This window comes from Oreochromis aureus, linkage group 7, assembly GCF_013358895.1.
Source record: "Oreochromis aureus strain Israel breed Guangdong linkage group 7, ZZ_aureus, whole genome shotgun sequence".
Classification (NCBI taxonomy): Eukaryota; Metazoa; Chordata; class Actinopteri; order Cichliformes; family Cichlidae; genus Oreochromis; species Oreochromis aureus.
The window spans coordinates 14,742,219-14,748,218 of NC_052948.1; the positions used below are offsets into that span (position 1 = coordinate 14,742,219).

General features: G+C 38.6%; 1 long non-coding RNA gene across 1 annotated transcript; it reads right to left on the minus strand.

The window, feature by feature from the left end:
• Nucleotides 1–1,105: 1,105 nt before the first annotated feature.
• On the minus strand, nt 1,106–4,220 carry LOC120441266. The gene is made up of 4 exons (XR_005613942.1): nt 4,165–4,220; nt 3,257–3,414; nt 2,765–2,823; nt 1,106–1,827 (listed from the first exon to the last, which is right to left on the minus strand). It is a non-coding gene; the product is annotated as an uncharacterized LOC120441266 (long non-coding RNA).
• Between the last annotated feature and the right edge of the window lie 1,780 nt (nt 4,221–6,000).

The following is a 6,000-nucleotide window of genomic DNA, read 5'->3' on the forward strand; positions in this document are numbered from 1 at the left end:
AAATATTCATATTCAGTATCAGTCATTTTATATTATAACCACGTATCCACCCAGGCTCATGGTGGGGCAGGGCTCTGTCCTGGGATGCTTGAGTGAAAGGTAATGTACACCCTGACCAGGTATCCAGTCTGTCACAGTTGTTTTCAATATTTGGTTCTAAAATATGAGTGAAAACAAAAATCCAACTAGGATTCTTGCATATGATGGATGAAGTCTGTCTTTGACTGTATTGTCCAGCTGATCCATCAAACCCCCAGCAGGTGAACCTTATGATGACATAACACGGTAACAATGTAAAAAATTAAACAGCAACAGTCTAAATGTAAAGTGCATTCTAAACTCCTCTTCAATAAAGTATATGGATGTGCAGTGAGTCATTCAGGACTGTAAAACGTGAACTACAGAACCCAGAGTCTTCATCACTAAATCTCTGGTTGCTTCATTTTTCTATCCTATATCAGATACTTTAAAGGTTTTAGTAAAGTTGCATTCTCATGGTGAGGCAAAGTGCTTTATGTGTGTGTGCGTGTGTGTCATGAACGGCTGTAAAAGGCCTTTAATTGAACAAAGCGGGGTTTGAGTTCGAGTTACGGCAGACTGGCGCTACTTCTAAACGGAACGCAGCCTTCATACGGCGGACAGCTAATAACAGGAATCGGACGCGCGGTCCACCCTAGTCCACAGTAACCACCATAGCAACCGCCTAGCATGACTTTAAAAACATATTCTGTCTTCATAACTATCAAAAACGTGAAATAATTTGTAAAGCATGAAAGTGTTACAGCTGCAGAGAGCTATGGCGGCATCTTTGGAAGCTGTTTGCATAGCTAATAATATACGATGTAACCATGGAGACAGTCAGTCACGTGAGCTAGCGGTGCATGTTTACTACAGTGAATAAGGTGATTGTGTGCACAGCGTCCACACGCTGCAGAGGGTAAAGACATTACTTCAATATTGTTTTCTATTTATATATATTTGCCTTCTGTTGACCATCACCTCAGGTTCACCATTACAGTTTCAGCATACAGATGCACACTGTTAAATATGAACACGTTCAAAAAAATCATAAATAAGCACAGCTGTTCATGTTTGTCATTAAAGTTTTATTTGTAAGAAAATTGTGAACTTCATATTGTGTATCAAATCAAAGAACATTTGACAAGTCTGAGTCATTCCTTTGTCCTGTGAGAGCTGGAATAAATATATATCCTGACAGTTACAGTTGAAACAGTAGAGACAGGTAGAAATGGGATCAGATTAATCTTTGCTTAGTCAGACACCTCCTGTGTTGGCCTTAACCCAAATTTCCCTCGGGGTCAACCTTCAGGATCAATAAAGTTTTATTGAATTGAATTGAATCATATTAAAAAACAAACAATAGCACGATTTTGCATCCATTTCCAAATTGTAGTAAAGCAGCCCAGTCTCATAAATAGGTAACAGAAATGTCTCTAATGTAGACGTGTACAGTCTAGTGTAAGCATTAAAAGACCATAAAGGAAACACTAACATTTATGTGAAACTAATTGTAATAAAAAATGAACAGGTGATTTACAGATTTATAAGAAAGAATCTGAAAACAACACTTTTTTGGTCTAAGTGGTCAAAGTAGAAAACAGAACTGATGTTCAAGAACAAACCGTAGCTGCACTAATATTACACATCTCCATTGTTGTGGTGAACAGACATGTTGCTTTTAAAACCACATGCAGTGTGTGACCATGACTTTCCACTGAGACCATGAACGCCACTTCGCTGAAGTCTTCTTCTTCTTCTTCTTCTTGCCATCAAAATGGAAGCAGACAGAGCACAAGCTGCTTTGATCTACAGAAAGGAAAAAGAACATATGAGCTGAAACCAATAAGATGGAAACAATCGCTCAATGCAGTCTCACGTAGCTTAGCCTGTTACAACTGTTGATACAAGCTAAATATGGTTAACACACAGTGTTGGGGACCTCCAGTGTGGGAACTAGTGGCTTTAGGTTTGTAGTCATTTAACTTTCATCCATTCATTCATTTAATTCAGGAGGAAGAAATGTCAGGTTGGTGCAGGCTGGTTACATGCATTTGGTCCCATGCTGTCTTTAAACAAATGACTTGGTTCTCCTTATGGCTGGGCTGTATGTTATATCATGTTAATTGGGCAGGAGTACCTGTCCCCTGTTAGGCTTAGAAGGTTTCTCCATAAACAGAGCTTCTAACTCTTATAGCTTTTAGCACATCTGTAGCTGTGCAGGCTGACAGGTTTTTGGTGGCTCTTTCTACCCCACACTGGTTGTGAGTGTGTAAATAGCCCCACTAGTTCTTTTGGGTTGCAGTTAACTTGGGAGGAAGGGGTGGGTCTGCCATGACTAGATGAATAAAAATGATCTGGGATACATAAATTTCATAATGCATGCATATATCTCTATCAATTAAACCTGGCCTGAGGGCTGCCATTTTTTACATTCAGTTATTTCTCTTAGAAATGTTGGATCTAAATAATGAATGTGTTACAGTTAAACTGACACTGGTCAGTGTAAATGGCTCATTGGGACACAGAAACCTTTAAATTAAATACCATCACCTGATATCGAGTGTCAAACAATATCAAAGCTGTAAAAGCTGTTTACAGTCAGAATTTATAAAACTATGATTGTAAATAAATTCAAACTTTGTGCTGAATATCAACACTGTGACTTCTTAGACTGTAAGCTTTACATCAGCACAGCTGTAGAAGTCGTCACTCCAAATGTCTTTTGATAACAAGAAAAAAATACCTTGTCAGTACACGGCCTGAAGTTCTTCTCCAAACATCTTCTGCCATCGGCTTTGTCTGCTGGTTTGAAGACAATAAACCACAAAAAAGATGATTTAGTCACTTTGTCTGTATTATGCAGCTCGAATGTGTCGTGTAACGATGTTGAATAGCCGTCGTTATCCCTCTGCTGTGTCAGTAGGATTGTACTGTACAGCATCTCATTGATATGTGAGGAATGCTTATGTAACAGGATAACAGACGTCTGGTCTTACATCATTAAAATATAAAGGGCAGGAGATATTTAGATATTTTTATATTTATATTACATTTTATAGCTGACAGATATTACTAAATAGATAGAATTTACTGAATGGTTGATGAACATGAAAAATATGTCCATAATCACAAATGACCATGAGAGCCAGTAGAATTAATTCAACTAAACACTCAAAAGACGTCCTTAAATGCTCTTTAAGTGGCAGAACAAATGAACAAACAGTTAATCGCTTACTTGAGGTGAAATCTGCTCAGCTACTTTGAAAACAGCTTCTAACTGGTTCCTCCTTTAACAGGATGACTGCTCAGGGGTAAGGCCATCATGCAGTCCAGCAACCTTTATGGTCCTGCTTTGATTCACCAGGAACTATTAGTGAAACCTTTCAGCGCCTCCTGTGAAAGACACAGGCATAAACACACAAACATTTATTAACATGTTCCACAGTCTTCCAGTTTGATTTTCTCATCCTGTGGACAACAACGTACAGAGATGCAGGTTTATGTTAACTTTTGTAAGGTTTCTTTACTGAACATATCCAACTGCAGCTCCACTGTGATCCTGAACTGGATAAGCACTTAAGAAAATGTGTCAATAAATGGACAAACATCAGCTTACTATATTTATCCAAACAGACAGGACCAATAATACTTCACTGAGTTAGAGACTTTAACAGTCTCTTCTATGTAAGAATGTCTCGTGCTGATAGACCTACAAACTTGACAACAAAGGTTTTTCAGACTACATGTAACTGTCCTCTATGTCAGCGAACACATTTACATTCATGTCACACTTATTTCTGCTTTCTCATTTTTATCATTATTACTTACATTTTGATTGGATACCTTGAGTTTGTAAAGATCAGATTACATAATTGGGATACAATTCAATAAAATTCATGTACCCAATTCAAGGTCGCGGGAGGATGAAGCCTATCCCAGCTGATACAGGACAAAGACAGGCTGCTAGTTATCGCAGGGCTAAGACAATACGTGTAACAGAAAATCCACTTAGATGTTTGATATTTCTAATAATAATCATAATTATGACTATTATTTGAAATATTATTTAAAGGTTTCTCTATAAATACATTCAAATTTTTTATAACCCCTAGAATATAAACCTGAGCCGTTTCAGATTCTGACCTCTGACCTCAGTGTCCTCACTGCAGCTCCCTCTTGAAAGTACGTCTGCTTCTTGTCTTCCCCAGTGATGACCGCCTGCCCTTAATATCACGTACTGTACCTGAGGAACAAAACAGGACAAACACTTGCCTTCATTTAAGAAGTACATTCATACAGAGATAATCTATGGAAACACACTAGTTCACCCTTTGGGAGGAATCAGCTCCTGTGAAACATTTCTGTAAATCAACATCGTGGAGAATGAAATGACTTCTTCAGGTGACTCAGCAGACCCACACTGACAAATGAAACTTCTGTGGAAGAAGAATCAGGATTTTTTGATTTCCAATCAGGTTAAACTATTAAGGATGAAGTAGGAGTCCTCATCTTTGCTCTTCTGAAATCTTTGTTAAACAACAACAAACATAAATTAGTAACAAAAATACAGCTGAGTAGAGGCTTTACAAATCACCAGCAGCCATAAATTAATTAATTAATAAATAAATGTAAATTTTAATCTTCAAATGTTTCTGAGCCGTCTTCAACCTGCTTTTAACACAGAAAAGTCCCACAGTCAATGCAGTATGACTCAATTCTAAATGTTCAGCACACACAGAGACACAGAGGACTGTTTAAAGTTTAGTGTTAACCTGAGTCACTGATCATTTACAGTATTACAGAGTCTGGCAGTCTTTGCATGATGTCCACGTCACTGTAAGCTTCTAGCTGACTCTCAGGTGTGACAGGTGTGCCAGCAGGAAAGAGTCATAATAACCTGCATCCTGAGGTTTGTCATGCAGGATTAAAGGAGCCAGGCTTTGTTCACACAGCTAGGATTGTATTTACACTGACCCTGGGTCAGTATAAGTATCATACAGTTTAAACGAAGCACTGAAACTTGCACATATTTATTACAGATGCATTGAAGCTAATCGGGATATTTACTGTCAATCTGTGGCTGCGATTAATCACTTTACTGGAAACTTTATTAAGTAGTAACTTCATCAGTCATGACAGAAGCTAATATTTCTGTCCCAACATCGTTTAAACAGTAACAGCTTTACTACAATATAAGCTAACGTTTACACCGTAACTTTAAGCTAGCACCATAAAGACGGTAAAACACGTAATAATATCTACAAATGTATCTTAAAGCTGTTATATTAGCACTCGGTGTATTACTAACATAACCACATTAACATTATTGACACTCGCTGACTTTTAATAGTCATTCTATAAATGCTGTCCGTTTAAATGGCCTTACCTGTAACACTGCTGTATCCACCGGATTCCAGCCAGAGTGGATTCTGGAGTCTTCCACGCTCCTGTTACTGATCCTCCATCTGGATGGATGATAACAACCTTCTGAACAATCTAGCAGGTGGATGGCCCATATCTATGGGACTGATTTCTGCTAATAACGCCCATTGTATGGACTGATAACAGCCGAAGCGGGTGAATAAAGTCACCCAGTCGCTAGCTGTGCCATTACCCAGCATACACCTCTCCCTCCATAAATGCAAAAGTAATAGCCTATAATTAATTTATCTGCTGTATCTGCTGTTTCTCAGGTAGTTGCTTATATTATTTAATATATTGTGTTCAGTATACGTCACTACAATGTGATTTCGGAAATATATAAATATACGAACAACAGGCTCTTGCGCGGAAATCTCTTTTCGTCGATAAACAACGATTAGGGAGCAGCATAGTATTCAATAGGAGGACCCTGCACGTCAATTCTCGACGCGAGGGGGATACCCTGCGCGTCGATAAGTGAAGCAGGGGGAGCCTGACCATGCGTCACACATTTGACGAGTTGGGAGTGAGAACGTGTTGGCAGTGGGGAGGAAAGAC